General features: G+C 39.7%; 1 protein-coding gene across 4 annotated transcripts in view; it reads right to left on the bottom strand.

Moving 5' to 3' along the window:
* The window catches only part of LOC309795553 (uncharacterized protein), a 61,090-nt gene that overhangs the window by 32,146 nt on the left and 14,322 nt on the right, over nt 1-14,622 (bottom strand). For 3 of the 4 annotated variants that reach the window (XM_082607998.1, XM_082608000.1, XM_082608001.1), the window contains exon 2: nt 996-1,738. The gene's annotated coding sequence lies outside the window, so the exon portion shown is untranslated. Of the gene's footprint in view, nt 1-995; nt 1,739-3,818; nt 3,904-14,622 lie in introns of those variants that run through there. The other variant, XM_082607999.1, reaches the window with a different exon arrangement.

Below are 14,622 nucleotides of genomic sequence, written 5' to 3'. Positions count from 1 at the left end.
GCAATGAGATGTTTCAAACACTGCTGTGCAAATATAAATCTGGCACCCTCTTTTGTAAATATTTTGGCACTATTTGGTTAAGTGGAAGATATATTACCTAGCAACTCGATTGGTAGGTAAACTCATGCATGTGTACCCTATGTAAAAGAATGCTCCTGGCAGCATAGTCTATAAAGTCAAAAACTAGAAATAACTCAAATGTCCATCATTACTAGAAGGGATGAATAATAGTAGTATACTTTAAAGGATGGAATACAATATAGCAAGGAAAACAAATGAACCACTATTAGATCTAATATGCATAATTCTCAAAAACATAGTTGTACAAATAAGCAAAGTAAGAGATAAAAGACAGTATGGCAGCATTCATATAAAGTTTAAAAACGGGGGAAACTACAGTATAATGCTTAAAGAGGTAAACATAAGCGAAAAAAACTTCATACATTTAGCCAGTCACACAAACATAATCATACACAAATTTAAATCATCATGGTGACATACAGCTAGAGATAACCCACAACCCAACAACAGGGACGCATACCCAGGGCCTCAAATGGTCACATAAGCACAATCACACATTTACCAAGAGGACAGTCAGTCACAACCGGCACTGTCACAGGCACTGCACACCTGCACATGGTCGCACAGTCACAATCACACCAACCACAGATTAAAACCACACAGTATCCACAGGTACCCCCACGTGTACTCTGCAGCCCACAGTCGCACAGTCACACCCCTCTACGGCGACAAACGCTATCACATCCACCGAGTCACAAGCTCCTCACACCCCCACATACAATGCCGCACGTGATTACACGCACATCACCGGGTCGCATCCCATCACACCAGCACAGTCACAGGCTCTCAGATTGTGCTGCACACGATTATCACTGGAACCACACACACGCTCACTACAGGAACAGCCAGACACAATCACGCGTTCATTCATCACATACCACTACACAGACACAATCACACAATTTCAAACTCACCTCCTCAGCGGTACAAAGCCGAGGCTCCGGTCCCGCCCTCTCCTCTGGTTCCCCACTTCAGGTCTTCCAAGCTTCCAAAGCAGCAGAACCTTCCACAGGACTGGAACAGTCACCCGTGCAGACCTCAGGGTCCCGCCAGCGCGTGACTTTGAGGCTGAATTCGAGCGAGAATAACGTTCTTGCCGAGAAGTCCTCTGGGAAGTGTAGTCAGAGACGTCCCTGTGGTGAGCAAGATGGCCGCCGGCCGCCCGGATTCGTCTCAGAGCTCAGCTGCGACCCAGCCGAAAGGATTGCATTCCGTCATCAAACCGCGCATCGGAGGCCTCACGGAGCCTGGCTCAGCCTCGGGCCGTGACTCCCAAATGAAACGTTTGAAAATGGACTTTCCGGGCCCGCCCTATTATCCCCTGGAGTTGAACAGGCTCTGGAAGAAAAGAATTAGTCCGCAAAGGGAGATAATTTGCACAGCCGAGCCTTCTGGGAAATGTAGTTAGGGAGCAGGAAAAGCGGTGGATGGGTCGTTTGAAATTCGTCTTGATTCTTCACAGCCTGCGCTTGGTCACATCCCGGAGACTTCTGGGAGTGTCACTGCGCCCAAGGAGTGCGCAGGCATCCTGGGTCGCCGTTTTGGCTTTTCGGGCATGAGTTTGGTTTGGGGGTTCCTCAGTGCAGAGGGCTTGTGGGACCTGAGCTTCTGAGACCCAAGTCTAGTCAGGGAGGACAAAGGGGAGGAAACCAGGAACCTGCAAAGATATTGCGGAGGTTGAAGGGGGAGGAATCGCTAAACGTGAAACAGGGAGGGGTAAACCAAACGGGATGCGCTTCCGATGCTGCGAAGGGGGTTGATGCTATTCTGTGCTACTTATGATTTATCTGTGGTAGTCGGGGAGTGAGGAGCATGAAGTGGCGTGTGGGGCAGGTTGTGCAGGAGGCAAGTAACGAAAAGCCCGGATGTGTGTGACTTAGGGTGTTGGGGGTAGTAGAGAGGGGCAGGAACAGAATTGTGTGTGTGTGTCTGTGTCTTTGATAATTTAAATGAGTATCACCGTATGTATGACTGGGATTGTATATTGGAAAATAATCTCTGAGCCTCATTGTAAAACAATAACAAGAAGGATAGATCTGGAAGCATTTTCTTTCTCTTTTTTTTTTAGATTTGATGGGAGAAAGGTTACATAATTGAGCTAATAAATTATTGAAACCTTGACTTTTATGTAAAACCAGAAGCGTCAATCATGGAATAGAAATAAAAACAGCGCTTTCGTTAAAAAGAAAGTCGGTTTGAAAGGAACTTTTTTTCTATTTTCTTTTTTTTTTTAATGGGGTGCTTGCTCTTGCTTAGAGCCCAGACCCTGGAGTCATAGCCATTCAATCTTACGTTTTCTTTTAATGGCCTGGGGGAGGGGTTTAGGTCTAAGGGAGCTGATTTGTGAAGTCTTGGACTAAGAAATGACTTTAAAGTTTGATGGGCAGTATCGGCCATTGGAAACAAGCAGAGAAATGAATTAGGGAGTGTTATTCCCATTTTCTGATGAAAACACCATGGTCTAGAGAGATCAAGGAATTTAAGTTTAAAGTTCTTCAAGGAGCCTAGTCAGATCAATGGATTTACTAATTTTTTTCTGTTTACCCCCACCCAGGCCAGGTGGATTTTGTTAGGTGTAGAAATAAATTGCTTCTAATTGCGAAGATACTTTCTCCAAGAATTTTACTACAGTTACTTTTAATGTAGTTTTAAATAAAAGGAGAAAATAAGGTTGTTGGGTATAAAATTCGTATAAATAAACTTCATATGTACAAACAAAACCTTGGAATAGGATAAAATGCTTAAGAATTATCTTAGCAAAAAATAAACAAAACCTACATAAAAACTTAAACATTATGAAGGACACAAAGAATTAACAAATGAAAAGTTATACCATATTCTTGAATAGAAATCTTTAACATCATAAACATGTCATTTAAAATTAATTTATGAATTTAATATGATCCCATTGAAAAGAATATATTTTTTCTAAATAGGGGTTATTCTAAAGTTCAAGTGGAATGACAAAGGTAGGAATAGACAGTATATCTGGGGGAAAAAAAGGCAGTGGGAGGCAGTTGGGGCTAGTCTTACCAGATCACAAAACATACCCTAAAACTTCAAGATTTGAAATAATGCGGGCTTGTTATCTGACTGGACAGACCAGTGGAACAGAACAGAGAATCCAAAAATGGAACCAAATAAAGAGTTTTAGTGTCTGGTGAATGGGGCATCTCAAATCAGTTGGAAAAAATGGACTTTTCATTAACGGTAATAGGAAAAATTTGGTAGCCTTTCTGGAAAAAAGAAAATAGATTATGCCATGTACTGAATCCAGAGTTAACTCCAAATGGGTCAAAACTTAAACAAAAAAAATAAATAAATTACAAAGACTGAAAACTTAAATTAATTTATGACCATGGAATGAGGAAGGCCTTCCTAACTTCAAAATCCCAGAACCAAGACATAAAAGATTGATCATTGCTACTACATGAAAAAAAAAAAAAGTTAAAGTGACAAGCTGGAAAAAATTTGCATTTTTTGTTACAAACAAATAGCTAATCTCCCTAGTATATAAGGAGCACGCAAAAAGTTGATTAAACAAAAAAGACTAATAACCCAATAAGAACAGAATGAGATTAACAAAAAATACTCAGAACAGAGTCTACATATTGTTCTCAAGTATATGAAAATACACTCAACCTCATTCATAAGAAGATAAATGCCATTAAAACTATGTAGAGATACTGTTTCTTATAGACTTGAATGGCAAATATTCCCAAAATTTGAAAACTTACCTTGTTAGAGGGACTGCTGATTGGTACAAACTATTTGGAAGGCAATTTGGCAGCATCTTTCAAAATTCCAATTGCATTTATCCTTTGAGCAATCCCACCTCTGGGATTTTATCCTACAGATCTAGTTATGATGATGCATATCCAAGATCTTTGTGTTCACCACATTTCTTTTCAGAAAGGTATCACAACCCTCTTTTTTTTTTTTTTTTTTTTTGCGGTATGCGGGCCTCTCGCTGTTGTGGCCTCTCCCATTGCGGAGCACAGGCTCAGCGGCCATGGCTCACGGGCCCAGCCGCTCTGAGGCATGTGGGATCTTCCCGGACCGGGGCACGAACCCGTGTCCCCTGCATCAGCAGGCGGACTCTCAACCACTGCGCCACCAGGGAAGACCACAACCCCATTCTTGACAATTTCCTTGACTTCCTTCAAACTTCTCTTTCATTTTTCTAATTCTAATCCTCTGATCACTAAAACAAATAATAACAGCAACAAAAACATTAGTGAATTGGTTTTCCACTTGCCTTCTTAAAGTTAGGATTCTGTTATGACCATCTTCTCTTAATCTGTAATTTTTTTCTTTTTGAGCAACTATATCCCACTACGATTCCTTCAGCAACATTTACTGACTCATGACCAACAGATTTGTTTCCATGCTAGGCCTATCTTTTTTGTGTATGTGATAAATTATGCATAAGATAAAATTTACCATTTTAATCATTTTTAAATGTATAGTTTAGTGGCATTAGTACATTCACATTGTTGTCCAACCACCACCACTATCCATCTCCAGAACTTTTTCATCATCCTAACCTGAAACTCTGTACACACTAAACAATAATTAGTGATCCCCCCTCCCTTCTGGTAACCCCTATACTACTTTCTGTCTCTATGAATCTGACTATTCTAGGTACCTCATGTAAGTAGAACCATACAATATTTGTTCTTTTGTGCCTGGCTTATTTAACTTAGTATATAATGCTTTCATGGTTCACCCATGTTGTAGCCTGTATCAGAATTTCATTCCTTTTGAAGGCTGAATAATATTTCATTGTATGTTTATACCATATTTTGTTTATCCATTTATCTCTTGAAGGACATGTGGGTTGTTTCCATCTTCTGGTTGTTGTGAGTAATGCTGCTGTGAACATGGTATACAAACATCTCTTTGACACCCTGCTTTCAATTAATTTGTGGGTATACCTAGAAGTGGAATTACTGGGTCATATGGTAATTAAATGTTTAATTTTTTTGATGAACCACCATACTGTGTTCCACAGTATGCTGCTTCTGTTTCTGCTGCTGCTTCTCCTTCTTCATACTGTTATCATTGTTGTTATTATAATCATTATTATTATTATTGGAGTATAATTGCTTGACAATGTTGTGTTAGTTTCTGTTGTACAATGAAGTGAATCAGCTATATGTATGCATATATCCCCTCCCTCTTGGACCTCTTTCCCACCCCCCCATCCCACCCATCTAGGTCATCACAGAGCACTGAATTGAGCTTCCTGTGCTTTATAGCAGGTTCTCACTAGCTATCTATCTACACATGGTAATGTATATATGTCAATCCTAATCTCCCAATTTGTCCCACCCTCCCCTTCCCCCCTGTGTCCACATGTCCATTCTCTACTTCTGCGTCTCTATTCCTGCCCTGGAAGTAGGTTCATCTGTACCATGTTTCTAGATTCCACATATATGTATTAATATACAATATTTGTTTTTCTCTTTCTGACTTACTTCACTCTGTATGACAGATTCTTGGTCCACCCACATCTCTACAAATGACCCAATTTTGTTCCTTTTTATGGCTGAGTAATATTCCATTGTATATATGTATCACATCTTCTTTATCCATTCCTCTGTTGATGGACATCTAGGTTGTTTCCATGTCCTGGCTATTGTAAATAGTGCTGCAGTGAACATTGTGGTATTATTATTATTATTATTTCACTGGCTAGGACATCCAGTATGATGTTGAATAGGAGCAATGAGAGTGGACATCATTGTCTTATCCCTGATCTGGGAGAGAAGGCATTCAATCTTTAACCACTAGTGTTAGGTCCTCTATTAGGTTAAGAAAAGTCATTTCTACTCCTAGGTTGCTGAGAGTTTCTATTATGAATAGACCTTAAATTTTGTCAAATGCTTTTTCTGCATAAGTTGATATGATTGTATGGTTTTTCTTTTTTTAGTTTAATATGGTGGATTACATTAATTGATTTCTGAATATTAAACCAGATTTGCATTCCTGGGATAAACCCAACTTGCTTGTGATACATACTGTATTGCTGGTTTTGATTTGCTAACTTTTGTTGAGCAGATTTGTGTCTATGTCAACAAGGGAATTGGTCTGTGCTTTCACTTTTGGGGGGGGGTACTGTCTTTGTCTGGTTTTGGTATCAGAGTAATGCTAGCCTCATAAAATGAGTTAGGACATTTTCCCTTCTGTTTTTTTGGAAGAGATTATGCAGAATTCCCATTATGTATTGTTTAACTATTTGGTGGACTTCAATAGCAAAACCATCTGGGTTGGAATTTTCTCTTTTTGGAATTTTTAAACTATGAATTTAATTTTTTTACATTGAATTATATTTGATGTATAACATTGTGTAAGTTTACGGTATACAACATGATTTGATACATTCATATATTGCAATATGATTGCCATTGTAGCATTAGCTAGCACCTCTATCATGTCAAATAATTATCATTTCGCTTTTGTGGTGGGAATTATTAACAGCTAGTCTGTTAGCTGGTGTGATGTTTATAATACAAATTTGTTGCATATAATCACTGTACTGTGCTAATGTACTGTGCTAATGGTGATCCAGTGATCACCAGGACGTATTTATCTACCAGTTGCAAGTTTGTATCCTTAATCTCTCTCCTATGCCCCCAGCCCCTGGTAACCACCATTTTACTCTTTGTTCTTATGAATTTGGCTTTTTTAAGATTCCATATATGTGATAACATACAGTATTTGTCTTTTTCTCTCTGATTTTTCTTGCTTAGCATAAAGTCCTCAAGGTCCATTCATGTTGTGAAAATGACAGGATTTACTTCTTTCTCATGGCTGAATAATATTCCACTGTGTGTGTGTGTGTGTGTGTGTATGTATGTAGATATATATATATATATATCTCACTTCTTTTTTATCCATTCACTGTTGAAGAGAAATTAGGTTGTTTCCATACCTTGGCTATTGTGAATAACAATGCAGTAAACATGGGAGTGCAAATATCTCTTCAGTATCCTGTTTTCATTATCTTTGGGTATATACCCAGAAGTGGGATTGTTGGATCATATAGTAGTTCTATTTTTTTTTTTTTTTGGCCGTATGCGGGCCTCTCACTGTTGTGGCCTTTCCCATTGCGGAGCACAGGCTCCGGACGTGCAGGCTCAGTGGCCATGGCTCACGGGCCCAGCCGCTCCACGGCATGTGGGATCTTCCCAGACCGGGGCACAAACCCATGTCCCCTGCATCAGTAGGCAGACTCTCAACCACTGCGCCACCAGGGAAGCCCTATTTTTTAACTTTTTGAGGAACTTCCATATTGTTTTCCTTAGTGGCTGTACAAATTTACACTCCTACCAACAGTTTGTAAGAGGTTCCTTTCTCCACATCCTTGTCAACACTTGTTATCTCTCGTCTTCTTTATGATAGCCATTGTAACAAGTGTGAGGTGATGTGTCAATGTGGTTTTCATTTGCATTTTCCTGATGATTAGTGGTGTTGAGCATCTCTTCAGGTACCTGTTAGCCATTTGGATTCCTTCTTTAGAAAAATATCTATGTAGTTCCTCTGCCCATTTCTTTAATCAGATGGTTTATTTGCTATTGAGTAGTATGAAATTCCTTATATATTTTGGATATTAACCCCTTATCAGATATATGATTTGCAGATATTTTCTCCCATTCTTTAGGTTGCTGTTCATTTTGTTTGTTTCTTTTGCTATGCAGAAGCTTTTAAATTTGATGTGGTCCCACTTGTTGATTTTTGCTTGTTGCCTTTGCTTTTGGTGTCCTATCCAAAAAACTGATTACCAAGACCAATGTTGAGGAGCTTCTTCTACATGTTTTCTTCTAGGCATTTTATTGTATCAAGTCTTATGTTTAAGTCTTCCATTCATTTCTAGTTAATTTTTGTTAGTCATGTATGATAGAGATCCAATTTCATTTTTCCGCATGTGGTTATCTAGTTTTCCCGATACCATCTGTTGAAGAGACTATCCTTTTCCCCATTCCAAACCAAGGGTGCTTGGCTCCCTTGTTGAATATTAGTTGACCATATATGTTGGGGTTTAATTCTGTGCTCTCTATTCTATTCCACTGGGCTATGTATCTCTCTTTATGCCACTAGCATACTGTTTTATACTATATAGCTTTGTAGTATAGTTTGAAATCAGGGGGTATGATGCCTCTGGCTTTGTTCTTCTTTCTTGTATTGTGTTGACAGTTTGGGGTCTTTTGTGATTCCCTACAAAATTTAGGATTGTTTTTTCTATTTCTGTGAAAGATGCCACTGAAATTTTGATATGGATTGCATTGAATCTATATATGGCTTTGGGTAGTATGGACATTTTAACAATATTAATTTTTTCAATCTATGAACACAAGATATCTTTCCATTTGTTTGTGTCTTCTTCAATTTCTTTCAACAAAGTCTTATAGTTTTTATTGTAGAGATCTTTCACTTCCTTGGTTAAATTTACTTCTAGATATTTATTGGTTTTGATACTATTGTGAATGGGATATTTCTTTTTCAAATGTTTCATGGATATTGTATAGAAATGCAACTGATTTCTGTTTGTTGATTTTATACCCTGCAACTTTACTGAATTTGTTGATTAGTACCAACAGTTTTTATGGTTGTCTGGGATTTTCTATATATAGAAATTATATAATCTACAAATAAACCCTTTTACTACTTTTTTTCTGACTTGGATGCCTTTTATTTCTTTGTCCTACCTAATTGCTCTAGCTAGGACTTCCAGTACTATATTGAATAGAAGTAGTGAGAGTGGGCATCCTTGTCTTGTTCCTGATCATAGGGGAAAACTTTGAATTTTTCACTGTGGAGTATGATGTTAGCTGTGGTTTTGTCATACATGTCCTTTATTATGTTGAGGTATAGTCCCTCTAAACCCAATCTCTTGAGGGTTTTAACATAGTTAAAAATTTTTATTTATTTATTTATTTTTGGCTGCATTGGGTCTTCATTGCTTCCCATGGGCTTTCTCTAGTTGTGGCGAGTGAGGGCTACTCTTCATTGTGGAGCACGAGCTTCTTATTGCAGTGGCTTCTCTTGTTGCAGAGCATGGGCTCCAGGAGCACAGGCTTCAGTAGTTGTGGCTCATGGGTGGTAGAACACAGGCTCAGTAGTTGTGGCCCACAGGCTTAGTTGCTCCGTGGCATGTGGGATCTTCCTGGACCAAGGCTCGAACCCGTGTCTCCCACATTGGCAGGCAGATTCTTAACCACTGCACCACCAGGGAAGCCCCCTCTTGAGGGTTTTTATCATGAAAGGACATTGTATTTTGTCAAATGATTTTTCTACATCTATTGAGATGATCATGTGATTTTAACCTTTTATTCTATTATTGTGGAGTATCATATTTATTGACTAGTGAATGTTGAACCATCCTTCCATTCCAGGGATAAATTCCACTTGGTCATGATGTTTAATCCTTTAATGTGTTCTTGAATTCAGTTTACTAATATTTTGTTGAGAAGTTTTGCATTTACATTCATCAGGGATATTGATCTACAGTTTTCTTTTCTTGTCCTTTTCTGGCTTTTGTATCAGGTTAATGCTGATGTGGTAAAATGAGTTTGGAAATATTCCTCCTCTTCAGTTTTTGGGAAAAGTTTGAGAACAACTGACATTAATTCTTTAAATGTTTGGTAGAATTTGCCAGTGAAACCATCTGGTCCTGGGGTTCTCTGTGTTGGGAGGTTTTTAATAACTAATTCACTTTTTTTTAACCCATTATTGGCCTGTTCAGATTTTCTATTGCTTCCTAATATAGTCTTTTTATAGATTTTTAAAATTTATTTATTTATTTATTTATTTATTTATTGGCTGCATTCTGTCTTCGTTGCTGTGCACAGGCTTTCTCTAGTTGCGGCGAGTGGGGGCTACTCTTCGTTGCTGTGAGAGGGCTTCTCATTGTGGTGGCTTTTCTTGTTGCAGAGTACAGGGTCTAGGCGCACAGGCTTCAGTAGTTGTGGCACGCAGGCTTCAGTAGTTGTGGCTCATGGGCTCTAGAGCCCAGGCTCAGTAGTTGTGGTGCACGGGCTTAGTTGCTCTGCGGCGTGTGGAATCTTCCTGGACCAGAACCTGTGTCCCCTGCATTGGCAGGCGGATTCTTAACCACTGCACCACCAGGGAAGCCCCTCAGTACAGTCTGGGTCGGTTGTGTGTTTCTAGGAATTTGTTCACTTCTTCTAGATTATCTAACTTGTTGGCATATTCATAGCAGTCTCTTATGATCCTATGTATTTCTGTAGTATCAGTTGTAACATCTCTGTTATTATTTATTTGAGTCTTCTTTTTTTCTTTGTATAGCTAAAGGTTTGTCAATTTTGGTTATGTTTTTAAAAAATCAGCTATTGGTTTTGTTGATATTTCCTATTGTTTTTCTGGTCTTTATTTATTTACTCTGATCTTTATTATTTCCTTCTTTCTGTTAAATTTGGGCTTAATTTGTTCTTCTTCTTGTTTCTTGAGGTGTGAAGTTAGGTTGTTTATTTGAAACTCTAGTCTTTCAGTGAAAGAGGCCTATTTGCTCATCTTAAAAGCTGCAGCCTGAGGGGTATGCTTCTAATTTAACACATATATAGGGGTTAACTGCAATTCTCCCCAGAGACCAGGACACCAGTTGGCCCCATCTTTATGCTCTCCCTCTGCACCTGCATGCTGGAGTCTTCTTGAAAGGAGCTTGTGCACAAGTCTGGCACCCTGGTTATGGTGGCCACTGTCCAGAGGACACATTCCTTATAGCCTGACTCTGGTGGCCAGTGGTGCTTGTGTTCATGGGTTCAATGGGATGGTAGCAAAAAACCAAAACAAAACTAAGCAGTTCTTAACTGGCTATTCCTCCAGGGGTTAATACAGAGGGAGCAGACAGAAACACCCACCTCCTAGTCTTCCCCAGAAGAGGTATATCTGCTACTTTTTTTTTAATTTTAATTTTTTTGGCCATACCATGGGGCATGCGGGGTCTTTAGTTCCCTGACCAGGGATTAAACCTGTGCCCCCTGCAATGGAAGTGCAGAGTCTTAACCATTGGACCACCAGGAAAGTTTATATTTGCATACTTTAAAAGCTGCTGTCTGGCCAACTTCTTTAAGATGAAAGAAAGGGTGCTAATTAGTAACAGGAAAACATATGAAAGTATAAATCTCACTGGTAAAGGTAACTATTTAGTTAAGTTCAGAATAATCTAATGTTGTAACGGTGGTAGGTTAATCACTTATAAATCTAGTATGAAGGTTAAAAGACAAAATTAGTCTGCTGCTTCTGCACCAAGCCCTGGGATAATAGCCACAGTGACTCTTCACAAGACTGTTAAGAACTCTTTCTTAGTTCACTATCGTCTTGTGAGTCTTGTGGACACACCTCATTGGCTTACAGAGCTAGATATTTTGGGGGTCTCTCTCTCAGGTGGAATTCTTAAAAGTTAGGGTGCCAGATATGTGGTCCAAACCTTTTACCCCTCAGGGAGAAGCTGGGAGTTGGGTTCTCTCTTGACTGTGTGTCACTGTGCCAGCAGTGGGGTTTATGGTGAGTTTGTGTCTCAGAATTTCCTACCTGTTTCACTGGGGATTTTTTCTCATTTTCCTGATATGTAGGAGTCACTCAGCTCTTTTCTGGATTTCTTTCAGAGGGAATTATTCCATAGGTGGCTGTAGATTTGGTGTGTCTGTGGGAGGTGGTATATTAAGGAGCCTCTTATGTCAACATCTTGAACTCAAACCTCCACTGGCTTCTTAATCTGAGTCTACCTTTTGAGGGGGCTGAGTGAGCAAAATGTGGGTGTGACAACCGGACTAGAGGCTTGAGTATAGTAGGAAATGCTCACTAATCATTTTCAGTCCTCTCTCTTAACACTTCCAGTTCTGTCCATCCCACTGCTGCCTAATAGAAACTTTTCTTCCATGGTTTCAACTATCTTGGGTCCAAGTATTAAGTCCCCTTGGTCTGGAAAGTGAGCATGGGGTTTTCTCATTCATTCTTATAGATCATGTTGTGGCAAGTCTGGATTTTTCTCCTCCCAAAAGCTATTTATGGAAATCACTATAAGCAAGATCATAAAAGCGTAGGATAGTCTGTAACATTTTTATATCATGTGACATTGTGTGCTGGGGCTTCTGAAGAGGCCAAGTATATATCACCCCATTTCCTCCCATGAATTGTTATTCAACTGAGATTTGGGACAAAGTGTTAAGACATATGGAAGCTAAATATTGCCTTTATTGTAGATAAAGGCAAATTGGAGGATGGTTCATGTGGGAGTCCAATGAGATTCCTGACTGGACTCCAGAAATAAATAGACTGGCTTAGTGAATCATGACAGTGGAAAAAACAGACTCTTAATACCCAGTCCCAAGGCGTGGCTTGGGAATGCATGCTTTGTGCTCTATGCAGACAGGCAGATTCCACAGCAGAAGAGAAAAGAAGCAGGGCCAGGGCAGTATAGGTTTAATCAGAAGACAGGAAACTACACAGTAACTGAAACAGGTAAGTTTAATATAAAGAATTATTAAGCAATAATAGTAATTATATAGAGCTATTTTTATATACTGTTGAGACGGAAAGGGACTCAAGGGTCTCCGGGGCTGAGGCAGTGTACCTAAGGAAGGACCAACTTGGAAGGGGAGGGGTTCATACTTCATGAAAGACCACCGATAGCAGAGAAGTTTGCTCAGTTGCTCAGACCCCAGATATGATTTACACCAGGCAGTGAGATGAGCAGAAGCTGATAGATAGACATGTAGAGGGAGTTGGGGCATCACTATGGACACTACTGGAATGTGGAGCTATAGAGGCCTCCCTTTGTAGGTACCTAGCATATATCCATGTAGGGCTTGGGCCAGGACAGCTCCTGGTAGCTGTCAGCTGATAAAGGCCAGGTACTGGCTTGCTAGATGGCTGGCGGCATGAGGCCCCCAAGTGTGCATCTGTAGGGCTTTAGAAAGGGTATAGGTAGTAGAGCCCTGGCTGGGACACAGACACATTTGTTTGAAGAGCTTGGCTATGATGTCTGTGACTGAGTAAAGAACTAGAGAAAACACGGTGGCCAAATGCTGGAGAAAGCTGTGCCAGAAAAGCACTTTGTACTGGAGAAAACTATGGAACCAAGCAGTAGAGAAGAGAGCCTATTTTCAGGAACTTGGAGAGAGAGCCACACTTGAACCAAGAACTCCTTCCTGCTGCATTGTTTCTCCAGCACCCTCTAATGACGAAACTAAACATCATGCTAGCTGGTGAAAGAAAAAATGTTTAAAAAGAAAGATCTCTTCTCACAGGTCAGGCAACAAAGGGTTAATTTGGAGCTAAGTGGCAATAAATTCTCTAATCAGCTATTTTGCTCCACCTTTCCAGGAGTGAAATAAGAGGTAAGGCAAGAAGCCAAGAATATTTAGGGAAAATCTCTCCTCTTGAAAAATGGATGAGTGGGAAAGAAGCATTGTTCACTAACGTTCCCCAGGTTTTGTTCTGTTAACTTAACGGGTATGGCCAAAACCCTCTGGAGTCAACAATTTATTAGTATAGCCTTGCTTGCATCTTCCTGAGACCACTGCCCCACTACCAACCCTTGTTACTTGGGGCATCCTTTTGGACTGCTAATGAAAATGTATAATTTTCCTCCAGAAGTCTCTGAATTGGGTCATTCATAGCACATTAGTTTAATTAACCCCAAGGTCTTGCTTTGCCCAAATGCCAACAATCCTGTGACAAAGGTTCTTTGCCTAACCAAACTTTAGTCAGATTCTTGAACCATCTCCTAGGTCTATCTGTGCACTTATTATGAAATCTAGATGTAGCAAGAACTCTGCTAAGTCAGTTGAACTAGAACCCTCTACCCTTGACATCTGATCACTCTTGATATCTGATCAGGTTCCTCATCATCCACCATCCCCCAAGTGATGATGGATCATGCTGGCCTGCCTTCAACAAGAATCCTGTTAGGTTGATTTAGCCAGAACCACCCTTACCCCTGATGTTTCCTCTGAGAATTTTTCATCCACTGACCCTCATCCTGTTCCCTGGCTATAAATTTCCACTTGTCCATGCTGTATTCAGAATTGAGCCTGAGGTCTCTTTTCCCCTACTGATATAGTCCTGAATAAAATGTATTTTTACTCTCTTAGCTACTGTTCAGCTCTGGTTTACTACATCAGTCTATAATTTTTTTCCATCCCAAATTATGCTTAGTTCTACTGTCTAATAAAACCCATCACAGAGATTCTGCAATAAGGAATAATGAAATACCCAGCATAAGATGTACCAAATTTGAGAAAATTTTCCTTCCACTCATATTTCCTGTTTAAAGTCTAAAAACTAAAACCACTCAAAAGTTAAAGTCCAAAGTAGTGAACATTCAAAAGAGTTGAATCTGAAAACTAATCCTGTTGCTGCTTTGAAATAGTCCCATGGCTGAAAAATATTCCATTGTATATATACCACGTCTTTTTATTCCATTCATCCATTGACAGACACTTAAGTTGTTTTCATATCTTGGCTATTGTGAATAATGCTGCAATGAACATGGGAGTGCGGATATCTCTTTGA

The sequence above is a fragment of the Mesoplodon mirus genome (genome assembly GCF_964341445.2).
Source record: "Mesoplodon mirus genome assembly, chromosome: 19".
NCBI classification, from domain to species: Eukaryota; Metazoa; Chordata; class Mammalia; order Artiodactyla; family Ziphiidae; genus Mesoplodon; species Mesoplodon mirus.
This window is presented reverse-complemented; position numbering and strand designations above follow the sequence as displayed.